The sequence below is a fragment of the Melospiza melodia genome, chromosome 5 (assembly GCF_035770615.1).
Source record: "Melospiza melodia melodia isolate bMelMel2 chromosome 5, bMelMel2.pri, whole genome shotgun sequence".
In the NCBI taxonomy this organism is placed as follows: domain Eukaryota; kingdom Metazoa; phylum Chordata; class Aves; order Passeriformes; family Passerellidae; genus Melospiza; species Melospiza melodia.
Genome location: NC_086198.1, coordinates 70,915,894 through 70,939,625, shown reverse-complemented (window position 1 = coordinate 70,939,625; position 23,732 = coordinate 70,915,894). Strand labels below are relative to the sequence as shown.

Here is a 23,732-nt window from a genome sequence, read left to right as displayed (position 1 = left end):
CCCCGCCACCACCCCACTGGCTGGACACTCAGTAAAGCTGGGTGCTGCCTTGGCTTTTTCCAAAAATCCCCCGCTGATGAGAAGGGAAGAGAAACATTAACACCCACTTTCTAAAGAAACGGGCAAAGATGAGGTTTGGCAATGAAACAGAAAAAGAAATGGGTGATGCTTGTGCAAAAGATTTTCCTACTTCTCCAGGAAGCTGAAGGTTTAGAGGGGTGGAAAAATAAAAGCACTATTAAATCAGAGGTTGAACCTAACTCTGTTAAGGAATCCTAAAGCTCACTGTCAAGTAGGACATTTGCTTTTGTACACAAAACTGCAAGTATGAGAAAAATAAATCAAATCTATAGGAAAGAAAAATATAAAAAGAAAATAGATCAACAGTGCCTGAGGGTATCCTTCTTTCCAACTACCATAAAGGAGTCAACTTAATTAATTTTCTTCACAATTTGAACTTGTCTTCTCAAATGTTATACAATCTCAGATATGCATGTGATAGATTATACAAAAACAAGCTCAATTTATTTCATCTGTTTTGACATGGTCTAACTAAAATACTGAAATACATACAAATTATGACTGTCTTTATGCACAGGGAATGACTAATACTTCCTCAGTTATTTCTCTTTCCAAATATTCCAAGACCTTTTTTCCCTAAACAACTGCTTGTTCTCCACCTACTAAAGAACTACTTGTTCTCCACATGCTAGACTCTGTGAAGCTACACAGTAAGAAATGCTTCAACAAACATGAGAACTTCTGCTGAAGACAAAGCTGAGAAGTTGACTCAGATGATGAACTACTGGGCCCATCTCACATGTCAACTAGCGGATGTATTTACCTTCAAAGTAATTATTTTGAGGTAGCATTATAAGGTCACTCGATAAATGTTGCCTTTTCACACCTACTGAGCAACTGACTAGCCCCACCTGACAGGGCTCAGTAGGTGTGAAAAAGCAACATTTATCTATATCTAAATAATATATCTAAAGTTACAGGTCAGAACTGCCTTCTGTGCAGGAAAAACCCAAGGCAGTGAGTGGGGAACAGAAAATATCCAAGTTCCACGTGTCACCATTTCCCTATGTTCTTTTCACTAGGACACATCCCCTCTGCTACAAAACAAGTGCAGGAGATGGAACACGAAATGAACAACCATTTACATTTCAGCTGAGATGGTGTTCTGCCCTTCCCCTGCGTGGCAAAGCAGTGGTGTTGGCAAGGTCAGCCTGCTTATCTTGTGATTCCAGACTCTCTTACCCTGATATGCTGGATAGGTGTGCTTATTTTGGCTGGGGTAGAGTTAACTTTCTTCACAGTGGCTAATATGGAGCTGTGTTTTGAAACTGTGCTGATCACAGTGTTGATAATATAGAGATGGCTTTGTTATTGCTGGGCAGTGCTTGCACAGAGCCAGGAACTTTTCTGCTTTTCACAGTGCCACACTGGCAAGGAGACTGGGGATGCAGGGGAAATTAGGAGAAGACACAGCAGGGACAGGTGACTCAAATGACCAAAGGGATGTTCCACACCAATGACATCACCTCAGTATACAAAGTGGGGGGAAGAAGGAGGAAGGGGAGACATTTGGAGCTATGGCATTTGTTTTCCCAAGAAACTGCTTTGCATGTTGTAGACCAGCTTTCCTGGGAATGGCTGAACACCTGCCTACCCACAGGAAGTAGTGAAAGAAATCCTTGCTTTTACTTGCATTTCAGCCACTTGCTAATAAAGTCTCCTCATATAGAACTGAAAAGCCAGGCTGTGACCTTGAAGAATTTCTCCTTCACATAGAGTGCACCCTAAGCAACAAGGAATACCAAAGATCTTCAGCTTCATTCATGTCAATATATAAATATTAATTCAAGGAAAAGTTTCTCACTGAATCTGAAAATAAACAGAACTGACACATGGCTGTGGTCTTGTATTTTCCCTTTCCTCTGGTTAAGGCAAGGCAGTGAGCATCTCTAGCAAAGCAGCTTGTTATCTCTGCTCTCCTTGATATCAGATCTCAGATGCATTGAGGTGTTTCAACTGTTGCAAGTTAAACAGGGAATTGGACTTGCACTTGTGAGGAGTCACAAGACATTTATGGTATTAAGGAACAGCATTCAGCTCAAACTCTTTGAGACATCATGCAACACGGTCATTAATGCTTCACAGTACCTTACTGCACTCTGCTTATCCATGGTGAGACACAAGGATATTGGAGAATCAACCAAACATCATCACAACATGGGCTACCATAATCCAGTCCCATTGAGGCCAAAATTACAAGAAGTAAAGCTAAGGCACTGCAAAAGTAAGATTTATGGTTAGGTCTCAGCTTTTCATGGGGAGTGCCTGCATCACACTGACTTTCAGAGTTAGTTTCAGGTTAAGAGATCCAGAAAAGTAACTAAACCAAATTGAGGGAATTTTGCTGCTTGCCCATGACTTTTACTTTTACTTTTCCCTCAGAAAGTTGCAATCCCGTTCATGGCTGGAGAGAGTGCCTTGGTGGGAAGAGAAAGCTGCTGCGGTGGCAAAGAGGCTGCCTGCACAGAGCGATGGCCTCCTCTCACTGCTCTCACACTCCACAGCCTTTCACCATGCCATTCTCCCAAACTCCCTGCTGATAAAACAGACCCTCACAGTTCATCTGACACTCTGGAGTAAACATGTAAATATGTCTCCTTCCAACAACAGAACCTGCTATATTCAAGGACCACTGAGGATGACTGATTGCCAGCCTGCAGCTCTGAGGAGGAGGATGGTCCTCAAGGCTGACCACAACAAAGCAAACTGAAACAGTCCAACCAGCCATGGGCTGAATGAAACAGCAAAATCACATGTGGCTACATAATTAAACACGTAACAGATTAGGTGTAAGCAAGGAAAATTCAAGTTGCAATAGCAGTTTTAAACCAGCCACTCTCAATACTGGAGTGTTAGATCTCTTCATGTTAAAAAAAAATATTATTTTAAGCATCTTTTGGATACAGATTAGGTAGAAATTTTAATTTCAAAAGATCCCAAAGTATATGTAAAATTATCAGTTTAGGAGATCTCTTTTGGGACAGAAAAAGGCCCACTCAGCTCAACTTACTTTGCACATCCCTTGAACTGGGTTGCACAATTCAAAGCAGGAGAGTCCCCCCTCTTCTCCTCCTGCCACAGCACTGGAGACCACTGATGTGGCCTGCCACTTCAGCTAGGAAGAGATGCTCAGAATAAGAGTGGGGAGGCAGGGAAAACACACAGTTATTTTTTCTGCCAGGATATGGAGCTCGCCCTGTGATATAGGACATCCTGTAATTCACAGGACAAGTAACAACCTTGAATATATTAATATATAAATATCTGAAGATATATATATATATATATATATATATATATATATATATATATATATATTCAACTTAATTATAATTATCTCACCTACCCAGTAAACTAGCACAGTGAATCTGACAAGATTTGTTCACAGGGCTGCCTAGGACAGATTTACAATTTTAACTAAAATGAAGGAGCAGATATCACCTGGGTCTGATGGTGAGTTATGTGGCTATCCTGTGGAGGGAAAAAAAAACAAAGACAACAAAGAGAACCTTTTTTTTGTTTCATAAACATAAATGGCCAGGAGTTTGTCCCAGATTAGTGTACAGTGCACACTCTGGAAGTGCCCCTAGAAGGGCAGGGTCCCAGTGTTGTGGCCAGATCCTCTTTCAGAAGGAAGAATCCTGCTTCCTTTACTACCCAAAGCCATGCTTTTCTGCCCTACATTCAATTGAAAAGAAGGCCTAGATCTTACAAGTTAATCAGATCACAGCTTGCAATAGGCACAAGGCTGAACAAAACCCCTCCTCACAGGAAACTCAGCTGTGACCTACTTGAGCCTACGTGAAGTTGTACCCTATGTGTGGCAAAGTGGCACCCATTCACATATCTGCTGATAAGAGAAATGGAAATGAGAAAAAGCAGGAGTGCCAAGAAAGCCTTTGCTCAGGTCCCACAGGCCTCAGCACGCTACTTGTTTTTTTTCCTTTTTTCCTGCATTTGTTTAATGTTGCACAGGATTTTTACCTTAAGAGCTGAAAGAGAGTAACCCAGTTGGCAGCTTGGTGCTTTGCTTCAGCAGAGGAGGTGTGACTGCTAGCATGGCCAAACAATTCTCCTTCCCCTCACCAAAACCTGAGTCCCACAGCTGATGGGAAACAGCTCTTGTACATCAGCTGTTGGCCAGGCTCAGACTCTCCTGGAGCAACTCCTCTCTCTGCAGCAGGCTCCTGAAAACCCTGTCTCCTGCTCACACACAAAGGCAGGACCACACCACGCTAAGCATGAGCTTTACTGAACTGCCCAGAATACAGGACAGCCATGCAACCAAGAGGTGTCTTTTCAGCAATATCATTTCCTCCTAAATGTTTGGGTATTGACCAAGCCCAAGACAACTTCTAGGTGATGTCGTTCTTCCTAAGAAAGGTAAACCCTGCCCATGATGGACAGACCTACTCTCAGGAGACTTCTGTAATTCTTCCCAAGATTTCATGACTCCATCTGAACACAGTGGCCACTTCACAGTACTTGTAAGAAATATCTCTCTCTCCATCCCACCTCCATGCCCGGGAAAGACAGAAAGCTGCTCCCCTCCCCACAAAGCACCTTCTGCAATGAGACTGTTGTCACACTGGTATGTAGGTGCCTGTCTATTTTTCAAGGTTTTAGCTCATATGTTGTTTTCCCTGACTCTGAATCATAGCCCATGGGGCTGAGCCAGGCCAGGGGATGACTGAGAACTGCCAGAGCTGTAATGGCCACAGGGCAGTGCTCAGTTCCCCAGTTCCTCTTCTGCCACACCAGACAAAGAGCAGACGTGTCCACCCAAACACTTGTTTCCTTCACTTGCACACTGTTTTCTTTCCTAATGCTTTTTCCTTTAGAAAATACACTTAGAAAAACAGACCAGAAGCAGGAGAGCAGAATGCTCCTCTGCCTGAGGGCTGGCAGAGCAAACCAGTGGTTTGCTGCTAGAAGTAAACTGCTCCATCAACAAAAATACATTTCTTGAGACCTGGCTGACATTTGCTAAAACACTGGTGCAATTTCATGGGTTTCTGGAGAGTTGTGTCCCACTATATCAGTAATACCTCTAAGGCCTAGTGCTGGCATGAAGTCCTGGCCAGGAGAATTAGGGTAAATTGGGCTGATCCCTCTGCAGTAAGGAGCAGCCAGTGTAGTGAGAGTCTTTCCCTTGCACTTTGCATAATGGAGAGAGCTATGGGTATCAGCAGGTAATTTAATGAACTTCATCACTCTAATTTCCATGGTGCAGCAACTGACTGACCATTGCCACACTTTCCAGATAAGGTACCTGTAATTCTGAGCAAATAGATGTATCTAGATAGTAACAAAAATATATGTAGCACAAATACAAAAATATATGATACATGTCCTTCAGGAGCACATATGTAATTAGAAATATAAAAGCTCCACCATCTCAGGCTTTCTTCATCATGCCAACCTGTACTCCACTATGTTTGAGTACTGTTTTCTATATTTTTCAGTTTTTGTAGTTCCTTATATTATTTCTGCAAGAGAGTCATTGTAGACTGCTACAACTGATTCTTTGCCATGCACAAATCTTCCTTTTCCAAAGAATAGTTCCAGGTTCAGCAGCAAGAAGGTAATAGGTTACCGAAAAAAATTCAAACTAAGCAAAAGCAAAAAACATCTTAGACATCAATGGTTAACAAAGGCTAAAGACTGTTTTCCATGACCTTTGCATTGACAGCAGGCAGCACAGACTCCTATTGTCTAAGAAACAGACAATGTTTTGCATATTTGAGGTATAAATATTTGTATGAAACTTACACTATTCTGCACCTTATCTTGGGCATCCAGTTTATTAGCTCACATAACACAGAGGTAATCAAATATACAACAAGTTGCACCTATATTTGGTGGGGGGGAAGACTTTTCTTGATGCTTCCAAGTAATTCTATTAAATTAACCAGTTCCCAATTATTTTAACTTCATTACAGGTTATCACATATGGTGCTTCTGAATACAATGTTGTTTCAGGGCAAGATAAAAAAATATGGAACTAATATTGTTTTATCAGCTCTATTATTTTTCTCTCTTTCTATCTTCTGTAAACAGCCTAGTGGATACACTACAATGCCAAATCCACAATGCCTACAGCTAAGCATTAAAATGTGATTTAACTTAGGACATAGTTCAAACCACCTCACAGTAAATGGTTTTAAAATATTTCAAAGACTTTAAAAAGTCTATATTAACATTAAAAATAGGTGGTATTCCTACAAATTTAGAAGGGTTAATAAAAGCAGGGCTGGCAGTTGATAGCCAGAGTTCCTTCAAGACAGAGGTGTAACTGCCAGTACGGTTTTGATTTGCGCACCTATGAGATTATCTTATCAAGACAAAAAACATGCCAAACATAATCACGCTGCTCTGCTTTCAGGGGTTTCAGCAGGCAAGCTCACATAGAAATCAACCATTTGGTTCAAAATAATCATAATATTCATTTAGAAATTTAGAGGAACATATAAGGCACCCTTTCAATAAGAACTAAGTGCAGAGATAAATGTGATCATTTCATGATAAAATGTATCTCACAACAAATAAAACATAAATAAACCTCAGAGAAACATAAAGAATACCAGAGGAGAGTCTGATAGTAAATGGGCCCTTTCCTGCCGCAGTCCCCTTACAAACCATAACCACCAAATGACTGTAAGCAACTCCCTGTCCGGGAGCTACCTCCCCACATACAAGAGCAGTACCCAGCAAACTAGACCAGGACACCTGAAGGGCCTCCTCTGCACAGGTGAAATGATCTGAGCAGCACAGCTGGTGTGCCAGAAGGAAAGAAAAGCACGTGCTTTCTGATAGCTCAAAATACTTTAAACATTTATGTAACAGCAATAAGTAATAACCCATCTTCCAGTCTCTGAAGAGTTCTGAGAAACTGAACAAAACATCATCCTCTATCAAAGGTGAGACAGAATATCAGAAACACGTACGCTAAAATGAAAACAAAAGCTCCAGTAGCAGGTACTCACAAGACAGCTTTTTGCCTGCATTTCTACTACAGTCAGTTTTTCCATCTATAAAACCAATATGTATTTGACTCAAAAAACAACCCTGAGTATTTCAGATCAGCATCTGTCATTTCAAGCAAGGAGCTCACGGCCATTCCGGTACTAAAACTTCAGTTTACAGCACAAATAATTACCCGTTCCAACTTTTAAGGGTGCAGAAAGGAAGCCTGTGGAAAAGCACCACGCGAGTCTCATCACCCACTGAACAAGCAGCAGGTGTGCTGTGTCCCAGCACAAGGCTATGTAAGAGCATGCACTGCCAACAAAAGGCAACTCCATGTGGGACAGAAAGCAGGAGGAATTATTAGGATAACTGAACTCAAAAGAAGGCAATTCTTCCCACGAGACGAGGCAAAACAGTCTTAGCAAAGCACACTGGTTGCATGGAGCTAAGACTCAGAGAAGAAAGTCACATAAAGAAATACTCATCAGTGTTGCCTTTCAAATGGACTTGGCAGCCTGGGCCACAGCCCCTTTATATCACACAGTTAGAGCAATTTTAAGCAAAGGTTTCAAAGCCGGCTTTTGTCACCGCTCCCGCTTAGGGCTGCTGTGACACCTGCGCTCCGAGGCAGCAGCCCCTCGGCCCCTGGTGCCGCACGCCCTGGGGCTCGGAGCGGTGGCAGGGGCGCTCCGTGTGCCGGCTCCCGGCAGGGCCCCGCGGCTGCCGGCGCTGGGGCGGCCCCGCTCCCTCAGCGGGCCGGCACCCCCGGCCGGCCTCACCTGCCCTACCTGCGCGTCCCGGCCGCCGTCGCGGAAGGAGTCCGGGCGCCGGCGGCGTGGAGGGCGGCGGAAGGAGGGAGGGAGGAAGGGAGAGAGGCACCGCACTGCCTCGCTCCGGCCCGGGAAGGCGGCACCTCCTCCTCCGCCCGCCGAGCGCGGCTGCCCGCGGAGGAAGCAGCGGGGGCAACCCGGGGCGGCCGCGCTTGTCTGGGCGCCCGGGGCGGGTGCGGCGCTGCGAGAGGCTGAGCTGAACTGAGCTGTCCCACGCCCACCAGATCCGTCGGGAGCTCCTTCGAATCCCGTCCGAGAAGTACAAGAAAAAGGCAAATTACGTAGTTCGGAGCAAGTTGCAAACGCTCCCTCAAAATCTATGTTCTTGGCCCCAGCTGGCTGTAAATTGTGTGAAAGTTGTGCTTTGACTACAGCATTTCTCTTGCCAAACCACGGGGAGGATGAGCGCTTGCAGCGCTCCGGGCTGGGCCGTGCGGTGGCGGTGGGCACAGCATTCCCCCATCCCCAATGGGCTGTGCACCCCAAGGCTGCTCCTCTTCAATGCCCATCGCAGATCTGCTCGTGTCCCAGTGCCCCCGGGGTTCCAGTGCCTTCCTTCATAATTAACCATGCCAACAGTCACATCCAGCCACCTCAAACCCACAGCCAGAATAACTGAAGCGGCTTTTGTGCACCTCAGGTGCCTGTGCTGAACTTCAGAGTTCAGGGTCTGTACTGAAATGGCACGTAGGCTCTATTCTTTACCTCCTTACCCTCTTAGCCCAGTCTGACCTACAGAAACTGTCACTGCAAAACCACATTGAAAGAAAAAGATCTTGTAAAGTTCAATGGAAATACATCTCTCACATTTCAGTCAGCCTGGAGGAAAGCAAGCAGGGTCTATGCCGTTTACAAGAGAATTGTTTTGTTGTGATTAGTGTGTAATAGCTGTATCAACACAGATGTCTTTCTGTTCAGCTCAGAGGAAATGACTTACCGAGCCTTTGTTTTTGCTTGAGGGATTTCCTCCAACTTACTTTGGCACTGTGTCCATGTCTCCCATGCCTGTCACACAACTGCTGAGACCTGGGAGTCACAGGGCTGAATGCCTGGTGTGTGAGGCCTGTTTTAAATACATAGGCAGTCTCCTTGCAGCCACTTTATGATGACTAGTACCACCAGCCCATGTCACCACTCCCACTTCCCTCCACATCCACGCAGTTGTGGTAGCACACACTCAGGCATCCATTCAGACACCTTTACCCACTGCCACTGATGTGGTCAGTTTTGCAAACAGGCAACTGTTGCTTCACTTTTCAAGCAATGGCAGCTACAGCTTTCCTCACCCCCTCTGCTGCTGCTGTGGCACAGGGAAAGGGCAATAAAACCAAAAAGTTGCTTAAAGGAGGAACTTGAAATAGCTTTGCCCTATATGGTGCCCTTTTTGAGCTCTAGAAAGAAGTGACATCTAGCAGAGAACTAGATTATGTGTTATGCTACACTGTGACTTAACTAGCAGCAGCTACCTTACTACTGAGGCTTCACTCCAGAGCTGCAGCAGAAGCAAAGGGACAGCAGGGCACATCCCTGTGATTCAAAGCATTTGGCTATTTCCATGCTGAAGTTGTTCTTACAACTATTGATCAGGGGTTAACTACTTTGATGTTGATCAGCCAACAGACAGAGCATTTGTGGTGGGACTGGTGGAGCACAAACTTGCTTGCAAACTTTATGGAGTTTGCAGGTCTCAGTTCCCTTCCCGTGTTTTTTCTACCACAATAGCAGACAAAGGACATCATCAGGATGGTGGAATCAAAGCAACTACAGGATGCCACTGCTTCTCATGATTTTGCTCTACTACTAAGGAAAGAGTAATAGTGAAGAGTCCTTGTGGTGAAGTCTCAAGGAGAAAGTCTCCACTTTGGGAAATACTGAGACTTTTGAAATTTCAGGCCTACATAAAGTACCAGGGAGAGAAAGGCAAATACACAAGTTGGATGGCAACTTTAATAGACCACCTTTTCCACCAGTTTTTCACCTACCGATGCTTCAGCATCTCGTGTTTCATGCCCATTTTCTCATTGAAGCCAGTGTTGCTCTTTTGGGTGTGCTCGGGTTCAAAAAGACACTCTGTAATATTTCTGGTCAGAGAGAGGCATGTCTACCAGTTCCTCGATCACAGAGAGGCTCTTTTTCCTTTACATGCCTCTTTGTCAAATCCTCTTTGTCCCTTAATTTCTCAGAGGATTCTGTCAATTTAGTCACTGAGCATTTTCTTTGTTTATAACTCTTCCCTCGCTTGCTGTGGGCAGAGATAACACTCTCAAGAGGGAACCCTGTGAATGAGAGAAAAATTTCAGTCATTCTTCATTATCTGCTTTTCCTATCAGCAAATGTGCTGGTTTTCCTTTCTCCATAGCTTTGGCCCAGTTGGATGTAGTCTGCCTGGACTTCAGCAAAGCCTTTGAGACGGTCTCTCTCAACATCCTCCAGGAAAAGTAGGCAGCTGATGGCTTGGATGGGTGCACTCTGTCAAAAACTGTATGGACAGCTGGACCCAGAGAGTGAATGGTGCCACATCCAGCTGGTGGCAGTCCTTAGTGGTGTTTGCCAGGGCTCAGTACTGGGCCCAGTCCTGTTCCATATCTTTGTCAGGATGAGGGAACCAAGTGCACCCTCAGCAAACTCATGGATGACACCAGGCTGGGTGGGGGTGTTGATTTGCTGGAGGGCAGGAAGGCTCTGCAGAGGGGTCTGGACAGGCTGGATCCATGGGCTAAGAACAGTAGTGTGAGGTTCAACAAGGCAAGTGTTGGGTCCAGCACCTGGGTCACAACAACCCCGTGCAGTGCTACAAGCTGGGGGAAGAGTGTCTGCAAAGCTGCCCAGCAGAAAAGGACCTGGGGGTGCTGGTGACAGGGGCTGAACATGAGCCAGATGTGCCCAGGTGGCCAAGCAGGCCAATGGCACCCTGGCCTGTGTCAGCAACAGTGTGGCCAGCAGGAGCAGGGCAGGGATTGTCCCCCTGTACTGGTGAGGCTGCACCTCAAATCCTGTGTCCAGTTCTGGGCCCCTCACTACAAGAAGGACATTGAGGTGCTGCAGTGAGTCCAGAGAAGGGCAATGGGGCTGGTGAAGGGTCTGGAGCACAAGCACTATGAGGAGTGGCTGAGGGAGCTGGGGGTGTCTAGCCTGGAGAAAAGGAGGCTCAGGGTGGACCTTATTGCCCCATATAGCTACCTGGAAGGAGGTTGGAGTTGGGTAGGGATTAGTTTTTTCTCCCACATAACAAGTGGCAGGATGAGAGGACATAGGTTCAAGTTATGCCAGAGGAGGTTCAGGCTGGACATTAGGAGGAATTTTGTCACTGAAAGGGTGTCAGTCATTGGAATGGGTTGTCCATGTAGGAGGTGGAGTCATCATCCCTGGAGGTGCTCAAGAAATGACTGTTTCTGGCACTTGATGCCATGGTCTAATCAACGAGGTGATGATTGGTCAAAGATTGAACTTGATGATCTCAGAGATGTTTTCCAACCTAAATGATTCTGTGACTCTTTGATTTACAAGATATCGTAGTCACAACAGGAAGGTACAGTCAAAATACTAAAGAGTTTTGAAAGCACTCTAGAATACAGGGAATCTGGGGTTTTACCACCCACAGCTTTAGAATATTATAGCATTTTTCATTGTGAACATTGCCCAGCACAACATGAAAGATCTGTGCTCATGCTATGTGCACAAACAAAACATATAACCACATAACATTTATTTTGTTATGGGGTTATAATCTAGATTTATGGAACAGCAATTATCCATATGTATCACTTGTCCTTTCCTTGATCACCATCTCCTCTGAAAAGTCCCCTCTAGGAACTTCCCTTTCTGGCCTAGGAAGCCAGTGTTTCCAAGTGGGAGGATGTAGCTGCTACTGCTGGATGGCTGGGAAGGGGCAGGCCCTGACCTACTGTGGTGATAACCTTTGCTGGTCTAGTTGGGATTAATCTTCTTGGGGATGCAGGGTGATTTTCACCACGGTAACCTTTTATCCTTTCAGTGAGAACTGTTGTCAGTTGATGCCAGATTTTCCTTTGGCATGCAGCTGTGTCACCTGACATTTTGGGATTTTCATATCCACACTCTAGCAGGACTCATAAATGAATGCTAACTCCGTGTAGGAAAAAGAAACTGGGGAAATAGTTTATCAAACAGTGAGGTTATTGATATGCCAGGAGTAAAACCCACAAGACTTTGCAAGGAACTCTAATATAGTTACTGATTTAATGAACAAAAGGTTAAAGAAGCATGTATCAGGCTAAATTAGCCTTCAAAAATCCATAGACCTCTCTAAAGCTACCAGACCCATAAACTTGCAGAGTCTGAGAAATTTCTTTAGTAAGTGGTGGGCCTGCTTGACCACAATGTTTGGTAAAATCACACAACCACACACATTTGTCAACCCCTTCTTTCCTCTTTCTCTGTGCTAGGGTGTACTGCTGCAGTGCAACTTGCCACAAACAAAGGAGTTAGTTATTAAAAACAGGGCCCTGTCTTCAGCACAGTGCAGCCTGATTTGAGCGGTGGCTTGATGTGCTAATGTAATAGCATAACAGGAAAGTAACATGAATGTATAACATGGAAGAGAATGTAGAGTCTTCATTTAGTTGCACATTTTACCTGACATCCAGGGTCAGAACAGTAGTGCTAAGGAGTACTTTGAAATTCTCTGCCAGTCCTGGTACAAAGAACAACTGTCTAAAAAGACAAGGATGTGGATTAGTATGCTGGGTTGTTCATCTCTGGTGATTGTCAGCTTGTGCTCTCTGAGTCTCTAGATACTTGTCAGAGGGCCCCCAGGAGGTAACCAAGAAGGACCACAGTAGGATTCACTCTCTAAGAAACTTTAGATCTGAAAACTACTGCCCTGCCAGCTAATGTAGTCAGTGTGGACTGTCTGAAGCATGCAGCTACCAGGAGCTGTGGGCAAAAACTGTCTAGGTGACACTGCAGGGCAGCCTCAGATACTGTGACAGCATCATATGTGGCTTAGCACGTGCTGCTGCTAAGGAAACAGTAAGTCTGCTTGAAGAAGCAACTCTTAGATTTCAAAAGCAAGTTTAGCCTTTAGATATGGGTGGTAAAGCAAAATTTAACCAATTAATATGCATGCTCAGTGAACATAATCTGAGCTCAGCAAAACTGGGATTTCACATCTGACTTTAGGGGAGCTACACCAAATTTACAGTGAAAATGCTGAAAGGAAATTTTGTGTCAAGATGTGATCTGTTGAACTGGAATATACTACAGAAAAGTAGGTGTCAATGATTTTAGCTTGTATATTATGTAAGACAGAGTAAGGTTAGAAAGCAAAGCAAAGATGCAAACAACTTTTCTCTCTCAAGAGAAAAAATATTTTATTTCCATTTCTGAGAGGTTTGTATCACTGTATATATAACCATGTTATACTGATTTAATTATAAGAAGCAGCTGAAGCACATTGATTAGAAGCCTATCATGCCAAATCCCCAAGAGAAGGTCAGATTCTGATTGTGATATTATTATAGCTGTGTTCCTAGTTAAATTATTCTGAATTTACATGTAGGTCAGACTATGGTTTTGCTTATGGAGCTTTAGTGTGTATTTGGCATTCCCTAACACAATTGCAAAATAAAATGAACCATGCATCCAGTTGACAATAAAATTTCACTTCAACACATGGAATCAGTAGTATGGCAGTAGCCTTCAGTCCAAGCATTTTGCCACATGACCCTAATTTCTGCCCTTATCAGGCTGGCATCCCAGTAATGACAATTCAGAGTAGATAATCACATACATGACCTTACTATTATTTTAGAGTGAATTTGACATTCTACACTCCCTCTAAAACCCATTTTCCAGCCTTCATTGACAGACACTAATGTTACAAACTTTCAAAACAGTTGCAGCAAGTAACATTTGTTTTGTTATTAAAGAATTTGCAACTTCATGTTAGAATGTTTTATTTAACTGATGATCACTTTTCAAGTAATATTTACTGATTAAATGAAGTAGGGACATAAAATGTAATTTTTTTTTCCTAATTCAACCCCTGTGAATGTGCTTTGCTGTCAACAAAGCTGAGTGAAGATGAATGTTGCATCCTCCCCAATGTCATGTCTACAGCTATGGTCTTGCTGAAAAAATTGCCTTCATTGTTCCTAAAAGCTCTTAATATTGAAGTATAGGAAGAGTTAGGGACCCTCAAGTGTCATAAAGAGGGAATTTGCACTTCATACTTCATTGCTGCTTCCTTGCAACCTCCTGAAGCTGCAGTCCGGCATTCTAGCAATTTTTCAAGTCCAACATGGTCTGCAAATATGGTGTTTAAAGGTGTATGTGCATGTATAAGCATAGAGATACACACACGCGTGTGGCTGCTCACACACTTGCCTGTACACCTAACAAAAGACAAGTTAAAACAACACAATATGGTTCATCACTTTGAAATATGGCAATGTGAACAGATCATAACCCTAGCCTTCCCAAGTCAATACCCTCTCTGCTTCATTGGACTTTGTCGTAAATCCAATATTTTCAGAGAACTATTTAGCTGTCACTTATTTCTTTGGAAAAAAAAAATTGTCAAGAGCACTAAAAGCTTTGGGGTTTTCTAATAATAATTCTATTCCTTGGACAAACCTTAATGTTTTTCTCAAAATTTTCTTGCCAAAATGCTTATGAGAAAGGAAGAAGTCTTTAAGTCTCTTGCCTCATGTGTTTCTTTGTTCTAATAGCCAGGCCTGTCACTAGTAGGAGATGCCTGTGCCATGACTGAGAGTGGGCTGACACATTGCTATCTACCCTCACATTTGGCTTGCAAACAATACCAGGAACTGAGCCCATAGAAAATATCTCACTCTCACCAGCCTGCCACATTGTTTGAGCTGGGAAATTGAGACAAACTGCTACATTCTCAGTTAAAAATAAGAGGCCTTTGAATTTTCCCTCTACTCTGAACTTTCCATTAAGTTGTCATTTTGGCACATCTTCTGAGGTCTGAATGTAGCTTAGCTTTTATGTAGGGCTTTCTGTACTTAAAGATTTGTGCAGCAGTGGAACAGGTTCAAACCTGTTAACTGAGGAAGTGCAAAATGTGCCTTATTGAACAAGACACCAGCATCCTACTGTGCCCTGATGTGCAGGTTTGGTTGTGATGGGGGTAAGATACCTCAGCCCAAGACAGTTCCCTTCTCCTGGAGAAAGCCTAAATGTGGCTCATATTTAGCCCTAGAGCACCACTGACATCAGCCACACTTGGGCTGAATCTGTCCCATATATTCTTTTCATTTTGCATCCTCCATCAATCCCTCATGACGAGTGACTCAGCCTTTCCACCAAGGAACAAAGGCATTTAGAGGGTTACAGCTCATTCCAAAGACTGTTTCAAGATGAAAATGATAAAATAAGTTAAACTCCATGTGTACAAAGTACAATACTGCAAGGAGCCAGGGATTTTTACAGAGAAGAATACATACAGTAGGTAACTTCTAATAAAATGTACATGTTCTGCTGTGCTTATTATTGTCAAGCCCTCAATAAACAGATTTTCTGTGATGGTAACTACATGTTCAAATATTATTTCTCCTATTTAATTTTGAGAGAGAAATATAATTGTTTAAAAGTATTAAAAATTTTATATTCTACCTGGCAGCGAGGTAGAATATTTCTACTGCTATTTTACTTATCATATTCTAATACCTCAGCTTAACATTTTGATTGAAATCAAATACATATATGTACACAGAGAAATACATGTCAGTGAACACTTGCAACATGGTATGTGTACTGACACTCATAATTATTACATGCATTAACAAAACCCAACAGTAAATCTTGCATTTTTGCAACTTACCTGAATTACAAAGGCACCCGAGGGATCCTGATGCTACAAGCTTTTAATTCCCACTGATAATAGGAATAAATAGGGAGTATAAGATCAGGTTTTAGTTATAGCAAACCATCAACGCATGGCTTATTAATGTATTGCTTGCACTGGGAATGTTCAGACTGTGTAGAACTGCAACTTGAATGTGAAGGAAACTGGAAAACCTGCTCATGGGGCACTGTTCTTTGACTTGCATAGTTCTTCCTCCCCAGTGTTTACCCTTGTTGCTGCCTAAAACCACATTTGGTTTCATCTGGTTGAGCCAAACAAGACACCTCCTGACCTATACTTAAGGTATCACCATTTCCTTGGCCATTTTAAGGTTCTGTCTCCTAAACTTCTCAGAGTATTTTAATGTTTCTTCACTGTGACATGTTCTGAGTAATCTCCATAAGGTCTCAGTTTAAACAGTTTCAAAAATATTTTGAACCAGGCTTTTCTCTTCATTTTTATTCAGCAGATGATAAATCTGTAGTTACTGAAGAAATTCCTCCTACTCTTTTAAGTACCTTGCCTTTGTTGCCTTAGACTTCTGTTAATTAAGACTTTGTTTTATGGCAGTTCAGCCCAGATATTTTATTTTGGTCACAAATGTATTTCATTAATTAGTTCTTGTCTTTGGACATAACCATTAACAGAAATAATAAATGCACCAGCCCCTAATCCAGTTACATAAACCATCCCCTATAGCCAGGGCAGTTTCCTTGAAGTACAGTAATTGCTGTTGCTCTTTGGCTGGTTTCTTTCCTCCGATTTTCCTGCATCATCACACTGACTTCCATGTAACACCATGTCAGTCACTTTACTGAAATCTATATGGATCTGCTTTATTGCAATTGTCTAAAACATTGTGTATTTTAGCAAATAAAAATACAAGTTGATCCTTGGCAACTGTCTCCAATTTTTATCTGCTTCCATAGCTGTTCCTTTCACAAAAATGTTGAGTCCTTACAGACAACTGAAATCATCACAATGCACTTTTGTGCATCACTTTTTTCCTTAAATACTGCTACTTCAATTTTTAGTCTTCTAGTCACATGGTATTGTTGTCTGTTTTAGTAAAAACCTTACTGCTGGATTTATTATCTCTGCTACTGGGCCTCCTTGACAGGCAAGCTGTCTGCCCTTCATTTTCACCTCACGCAATTTCTTTCCACACCCATTCTCACGAACATCTTTGGGTTTAGCTCTGTGTACTTCAGCATTATCATTACTCATGCTGAGCCAAATAATCAGGTAGTTTGGGGTGGGACCTTAATTATCCTTAATTGCAACCACATCCATGATTTATAAGGCATCCACTTCTTTTTTTGTTGTTTATATGGCCAAGGTACCTTTCACTATTTGCTTAAACTTCTTTTGCAGCCTCTTCCTAAGCTTGACTTTTGACATTTTCACATACCTTTTGTCTAGCAAGACATTTCTTCATTTTCTGTTCCTTGTAGACTCACTCTTTACTTTATAAAGTTCAGGGTTTCCCAGTTAATTGCGAATGGAGCTATTTCCATTTTTTTTTTCCCTTTGGGATACATGCTAAAGATAATTTCTGGAGCACTTAGGCTTAAAGGAATTCCAGTTAGCCTCCACAGTTACCTGACTGAGCTATTCTGGCTTCAAATCAGCTGAGTATCACAAGTATTTTTAAATAAATATTTCAGCTAGTTATATTCTGCAGAGCTTGACTTATGCTTGAGTAGTTCTACTAGGTGTACTAGAGAAAAACAAAGCACTTAAAAAACAGAAGTTGGAGCAAAACTGCTCCACACAAAGATCTTATAATCTAAAGGGGATAATTGTTGTCATCATAGTGCAAGAGTTCTATTACCATTACATTGCAAGGGTTCCATATTGCTAGAGTTTTGTACCTCCTTGATGTTTGTTGTAGGCAGCTCCTCCAGGCACTGAGTCTTCCTTGTCCTCACAGCAGCCAACTGACTCCAGGTCCCACCAATCCACTCTTTTATAACACTCTCCTTATTGGCTGCAGCTGTGGCCTGTTAACATCAGGCCTGCTCCTAATCTTTAGTAATTGGTTCAGCTGCAACTCTTTAGGGGATAAGATTACATTCTATACCACCTTTATTTACCCATCCTGTATCCCCCTACAGATAATAACAGAAACAGAAGAAACACAAATACATTACACATGCAGGAGCATGAATAATGACACAGACCATTTTATCAGCCTGGTTTTTCTAATTTTTAGTAGTCTCTAAAATGTCTGTAAAATAAAGCAAAACCAGAGGAAAAGAAATAAGATTTGTGATACTGTATACATTAAAGGATGATATTGCTGTTGCAGTCATTACTGAAAAAGAAAAAATCCCAGTCTGCTTGGTGAATGTTGTGATAACATTAGAAGGGAAGCAAATAATTCAGCAGGGAAATAATGGAATACATTTGTCCTGATTTTTTTTTTACATCAAATTGTTTATCAAGATCCACCTGCAGCTGGGCAACTGATTCTCTGTATCAAGCCTACTGACTTATGGTGGGTGACCTGTCATACCAAGACCTGTCTATTTTCCTTTGCTGGGAGCCATGATGAGAGGGCCATTTGCCTGCAAGCCCTTCTGAGAGGTCTCCTGCCCCCCTTCCTGGACAGCTTGCTCTTATTTCCAGCATGATTTCTAAACAATATTTTCCCTATTTGCTTCTCATTTACAAACCCTATAATATTTTTGCAGTGGGAAATGTAATGATAGTTCTTCTTGTGGACTTCAGCAAAAAGGTATGCATTTAATTAGGCCCTGGAAAACATGCTTTGGGAAACAAATGAATTTTAATTTTCTTTTAGTTTCCCTGCAGGGCCTTCCCTTTCACTTGTCCTTGCTGATAGAGGGCACAGTGACTAACTCAGCTCCTCACTGAGGTTAGCTCATTTATTTGAGCAGCAGGGACGACAGAGGGAATGTTTTAGCCAGTCCTATGAATTATTTGTTATTTTATCCCTGCTGGGTAAAATCAGCCCTCGTTTGATTTATTAAAAAATTACCATACAAGAATCCAAAAGAAAAACATCATGACACTGCTTTAAATAATGCGGTCTTGAAGAAAAGAAGATCAGTAAGTGCTGGGACTGATTACACTGTAGGATTTCCTTCATGGCATCCTCCAAATACAGGGAACTCCTTCCACTGTGGAATGTGCAGGGTGTCCTCTCCAAGTGCCCCAAAATGTGGGCAGGAAAATGTCAGTGCAGAGGCCAGGCACACACAAACCTGTGCTACCTCCCCACTGCACAGACAAGGCAAGAGCTGTCCCACGAGAAACTCTCCAGGCACATTTGTCCCCTCTCTGAGCCACCTCCTCAGGAGGGAGCCCTGGGCCACCAAAGCCATGACCGAGGTCTCTTGCCCTCAAGACCTCTGAACGAGCGGCAGGAGTCCTGGGGCACCAGCTTCTCCCTGGGAACGCTCCGGTTACAGGCTCAGACTCAGGCATAACGTGGTGTCACTAGATGGCGATGGATACCTTCGATACGGTGCAAAATGGCCAAAAGCTTTCTCAAAAGAGAACAGGGAAGAGAAAAAAAAAGATCAGAAGTTGCATTATACAGAGATATGCCACATCTCAAATAACATATTCTCGTTTTCTCTCCAGACTCAAGTACCAATGTAGTATCTCAGGCTTCTTTGGTAAATCTTTTGTTTGCATACAGTATTTTGGTTACTCACTATCACACATTTTCCTGTCTTGATTGCAAATCTCAATTACTTTTGTCACCATTAGCATACTGCCTTCAGACAGAGACAGAGCCTTGTTAAATACAAGCCATTAATAAATCGAGCATAAACCTAATTTAATTGCAAAGTTTTGTCTGCGCAATGTGAATACCCTCTCTCTCCTATTCAATAACAATTTTTCTGCAAATCTAAGCAAAAAGACATTTAAAACATACTAGCTTTTCCAGTATGCAGCATTTCAAACGTTCAACACATTTGAAAGTTCCTGACTTTCCAATTACTTTGCATTCTGAAGATTTGGTGCTTTATCATGCTAAAAAAAGTGCAGAAGGAAAACTGTTTTAAAAACTTCTTGAGTGCAATGAAGTCTTCTTCCTTCCAGCCTTGGCCTGTTAGTAAAGCCATGTTGGGAGAGCAAATTTGGCAACTTTTTTTGAATGACAGAACAGAAGATTGCTTCATACAGGTGGAGACATGTAAGGTTTCACTCACTGTTACCCAAGTGATTAAAATCACTGCACTCGCAAATGAACATCAATCATGAATCTTCCTGACAACAAAAAATCCTTTCCCAATGTTCTGAGTCACCACAATGTCAATTCAATTTCCATGTCACCACAGCATTTTAAGTGTGTTGAACTCTGCAGTTTTTTTAAGAGCAACTAAGCTATTTCCAAGTGATTGATAAAAATGAAATACTGGTAGCTAACACCATGACAAAACTGAATTTGCTCTTCCCTTTCCCCTTCCCTTTCCGCTTTCCCCTTTCCTTTCCCCTTTCCTTTTTCTCTTTTCTTCTCAAAATATATTGTAAGCCAGACTAAAAAATTCCAATCAATGCTTTAGCAAGTACCTTGTTCTGTCTGAATAATTTAAATTTGACTATGGTTAAGCTTGCTCAACTCAATTTTGTTAAGTGCCTTGTAACTTGGTAAGGAGACCAACATACTGATCACAGTCTATCATTCACGACACTGTCAGCAGAAAACACTTTTGAAAAATTATTTATAAAGACTTTTAAAGTGTATTTATGCACAGCTCACTGCTGTTTACAGTTTTTAGGGGATGGGTACTGAAGATGTGTGCAGAGTGACTACATTTTTAAGTTTCCAAACTCCAGTCTAAAGGGCTAAACGTTGTTGGTGCTGTCTCACCACTGATGGGCCTGATGTAGTCAGAGGTATCTCATAAATAACTGAAGTTACAATGTTGGTTCTTTCAGTAGAACCAGAGTAACAGTTCTGCCTTTAATTCTGAAAGGAACATATTATGACAGGAACATGCTTCTTCCACTCTGTATTCAATTTTTGCACGTGCCATATATTGTAATGATAAACAATACTTTATATTTTGTCAAAGGTTTAGCTAAACTCTGCCTAACACAAACATGTGTGGGCCTGCTGAACACCTCCTTTGACAAGTCTGGCAGGCAACAACCCTTCTGCAGGAGAATAAACAAAGCTGCTTAAAAACCAGTCCAGTTTTTCAGATATCAAGTTAAATATTTACAACAAATATTAACTTCCCACCACACATCTACCTATCTTCATGTACTATTCCCCCTGAGGGATTGTCCTCTCATGTGACAAGTGAAATCCAGGTTTCAAAGTCAGACAGATATAAAGACAAAGATTCAGAAAATCACCACTGTGAGAAACTAACCATAGGGCTGTCCATGCTAGAGAGCTCAAAGGTCAGCAAAAAAAGGCTCCTGGTGGCCTTTTTCTAGGATCCACTTGTCAGAAGGATGGGTTGAATTATTTGAGTGACATGAGAGCCTTGTTCAGACTTCCTTTCCTTTGGAGAGACTGCTCCTTATCTTCTCTCATCTTGTGAGTTTAGAACCTGCCCCAAGTCAGACAAGAGAAGCACCCATGCATGAACTGAGATCTGGAAATAGTGCTGTGGAAAGGCTGCTTTTCCTCCCTCTCTGTGAAAAGGGAAAACACAGTGTGGGTGCAATCACAGCTGTTCACAAAAAACTCTGCAACAGATCTAATTTCACACACAGAGGAATTTCTCTGGCCCTTGTGACACAGTGGAAAGGTTTCATTTTTGTAGCATTACTATCAAATAATACTATTTCTGTATATCCACCCAAGGGCCTCTGCTTGGGTGTGGTCTCACTTCTGGCCAGAGCAAGCTTGGAATCTGAGGAACAAGAAGGTTGTGGAAGCCTGTTATTGACCTGGTATTTTATAGGAAGCTTACGGACCAAGCCCTGCTGCTCTTCAGTTCCCAGCACATGAGAAGGGCACTCACAGCCCAGGAATGAATGAGAAAGCAGAATCATGGCTCTTGCTATTCAAAGCACAGACTATGGTGACTATTAAGCAGTGACTCCCTTTGTTCATTTCATTTATGCCCTTACTCTTTGTAAAAATAGCAGATGATTCAGCAGTTCTGAAGCTTTTTTCTGAGACTTTTTTCTCACTTTCCTCCCCCTTTGTCCACACACACCGGCAGGGAGTGTATCTTGTGGGGAGAAAAAATTGCTACAGCTGCTGGCAGCAAAGTAATGGTGTCAGCAGGGGACAGAAGGTTGGAGTAGGAAATCTGGGGGACAGACAGACCATAAAATGAACTGGGGGGAGAGGAAGGGAGAAGGAAGAGGAAGCAGAGGAGAGGCAGGATGCAGGCAGTGCACTGACCACTAAAGAGCTCTCAGAAGTGCCCCATTAGCTATCAGAGCAGGCCCCTAAACATGACAGAATCACAGGAACAGCTGCAGTTTTGGAGCAGCTCCCAGGAGCCCAGGTCTCTGTGGTCCTGGTCCTCCTCTGCGCTGCCTGTCTGCATCTCCTGGCAGAGCCCTTTGCCACAGCCCCACTTCACACTGTCACACTCCCAGTTCCAGCCACCAGTCCCATCCTGATCCCAGTATTTGCACTATAGAAAGGATTAAACTCCTCCTGTTGCTGCCATAGAAGCATGATTAATTCAAATGACTGAGGGTTTCTCACACCACTGATGTTTGGCCTGAGGACAGTCATAGAAGAAGAAAGAAGTTATATTGCATGGTCCTGCTATAAATGCTCTAATTTGGAATGCAGTTCCCTGCATAGTTTAAGACCCACCAACTACTGAATCATCAGCAGTGTCACTGTAAGTATGGGGGTCATGGAAGATCCTTAATGTAAAAAACCTTTATATTATAGTTTTCTTGGCCTTTTGGTAGGACTGTAACTTCTGTTGATAAGTAACTGTTCTCACAGAATATATCTGGATTCCCTTAAGGCACTTGACTTTGTACCATATCATACAGACACAGAGAACTAGCTGGATTTACAAACTGGCTTACAGACCAGTCTCTAAGGAGTTATGATAGTCATTAACGTGGTGCCAGGGAGCAGAGTGCCAAAGGTCTCAGCTCATGGGCCAAAACTGTTTAGTAGTTCTACAACTGTGAGAATTATACAAAATCTGTGGCAAAATCTGCTGCTGATAAGAAGTTTGCTTCATTTGCAGATAATGAAGACATTACCATAGGAGTAATTAAATTGCTTTGTTGGAAGATAGCAGCCCTGATGTATTTTAATGCAGTTAAACACTTAAGGTGATAATTGTTTTGGGAAAACAATGACATATATTGCATGTATGGATCAAAGGCCTGGATTCTGGTGAGAAGCTAACAGTAACAGTGCAAAACCACGCCAGAATAAACCCTCAAATAATGCTGTACATACAGGGAATGTATTCTTTGAATGTATAAGGGGAGAGTGTTGGGTAAGGCAAGGAAGTGACCCAGTCTTGTAAGGATGTGGTAAAGTCATGCCTGGCAGTCTCAACACACCAGGAGTCCCTGCACCATACCTAACACAACCAGATTGTGTGGCATTAAATGCCCCCAAACTTTGCAACTTCTCAGCACATCCCGCAGGTCTGAGCACCCCGGTCTTATTTTCCTTCTTTCCTTCCTGAGCCTGGTAAAAACTGCTCACAGCAGAGCCATCCCCTGCAAGCTCCAGCCATCCTCTGGCCCACTTGCTGGTGTTCCTCCTCTCTCCTGCTAAAATAGGTTCCAAAATGAAGCTGGTGAGTAGATGGAACTTTGGAAGAGGAAAAAATTCTGAAGGGGTGGGACTAAGGACAGTGTCACTCAGTGGCTCAGGGAAGGGGGACACAGAGCATCCCCACAATGCCAGCTGACGAAATTTGGAGACAATTCGTCACAAGACACAAAACATCCCAAGAAACAGGGCAGGAGGCAATGGGCAGAAAGCAATGCACAGAAAGTTCCAGCTGAATATAAAAAATTTCTTTACTGGAACACATTGCCCAGTAAACACAATCCTGTGCCCTGAG

General features: G+C 42.7%; 1 protein-coding gene across 2 annotated transcripts in view; it reads right to left on the bottom strand.

Annotated features, from left to right (window-relative positions):
• Nucleotides 1-7,892, bottom strand: part of TEC (tec protein tyrosine kinase) — a 44,235-nt gene extending 36,343 nt beyond the window's left edge. The window contains exon 1 of one of the 2 annotated variants that reach the window (XM_063157327.1): nt 7,839-7,892. The gene's annotated coding sequence lies outside the window, so the exon portion shown is untranslated. Of the gene's footprint in view, nt 1-7,829 lie in introns of both variants that reach the window. The other variant, XM_063157328.1, reaches the window with a different exon arrangement.
• Between the last annotated feature and the right edge of the window lie 15,840 nt (nt 7,893-23,732).